This window comes from Phalaenopsis equestris, unplaced genomic scaffold (genome assembly GCF_001263595.1).
Source record: "Phalaenopsis equestris unplaced genomic scaffold, ASM126359v1 Scaffold201701, whole genome shotgun sequence".
NCBI classification, from domain to species: Eukaryota; Viridiplantae; Streptophyta; class Magnoliopsida; order Asparagales; family Orchidaceae; genus Phalaenopsis; species Phalaenopsis equestris.
In genome coordinates this window covers 55,953-57,337 of record NW_018221448.1, presented here as the reverse complement: position 1 = coordinate 57,337, position 1,385 = coordinate 55,953, and positions in this window count along the sequence as shown.

Sequence of the window (1,385 nt, the reverse complement as noted above, 5' to 3'; positions counted from 1 at the left end):
ACGATTTTTGAAGAGTTTTTGGAGGCACCTCTTAGAGAACCAACTTTGGGCTTCATTTGGGGATGAAATTCATCAGAAAAGAGACTCTTTTTCACTCAAAGACTCCTTTTAGCTCCACAACGTTCCACCATGCTCCATTTTCGCCATTCTTCATAATCCATCTTAATTCAACCACCATATTGGAGTCCATTGGTGATTTTTCTTTCATAGTTTAGAATATGTGTGGTGAGATTTAGTGTGAAACTTTTTGTAAAAGTGTTGGAAAAAGAGAAAAGTGAGAGATATCTTCTTCTTACAATTCTAATGAAAGACTATAAGGGATTTTCTTTGGGAAAGAGTTTCAGATAAGTTTTGTTTGTTTATTAGTGTTGTATGAACTTTCTTTTATATATAAAATTTGTGTTTTGTTGTATCTTTCTCATGAAGTCTGAGTAGTTCCCTTTATCTTTCTCCCTACTCTGAGATATGGTGAAATGAAGAGAAAACATGGATGTGCCACTACTAAAATATAAAATAAATTGTGATGATTTTTCTACTCCAAACTTAATTTACTTTTGATCTGATCAATTGAATTATTAAAATATGTTGTGAAATATATGATCCAGGAAATAGAGTATGAGTTCTACAACAGAGTGGTGATCACATTTGATTTCATGGAGGAGAAATTCGTTCATGAAATTAAGTGCAAATAAATAGGGAAATATTCTTTGTTGGGTGTAGAATTGGAGAATCTTTAGGGTTACAGACTAAAATCCACAATTCGGTCTTAGTGTTTAAAAACTAAAGCGAGAGTTAGCCTTCAAGTGAAGGGAAGTGGAATCTCTTGAGTGGGAGACGGTATCTTCCTAGCCTAACCACGGGTTTAGGGACCAAATCTAGGATTAGCAAATGATTTTCTATGCATTGTATCAGGGTAAAGAATCATAATTGCTTCTATTTGGCATAATACATATTATAAAAATTTATCTAATCTCATTTCAACAATACCTCATTGTAGTGAGAAGGATGCTTTTTCACATAAGAAATCTTCATTACATAAACATAGTTAGTAGATTAGTAATTACTTTTTAAACTTTGCATTTCTATTTTGCTAAAAGTTAAATATTTTAGTTTTGATAACATCTCAACATTCACAATTAGTGACAGTGATTTCGTTTGATTTTCTGTAAATTTCCTAGTAAAACTTATCATTGCTAATTTACACCTCTAATTTACACCTTCCCTGTGGGATCGATATTTGGGGCTTAAATATAAAGTCCTTTATTACTTGATAATGATATGTATACTTACATAGAATCCAATTATTAACTGCATAAAATTTTATAAATTTTACATAACTTGCTTTTCATAAAAGGGTCGAGTTTTTTGCGCTGTAGTGGTGTCAA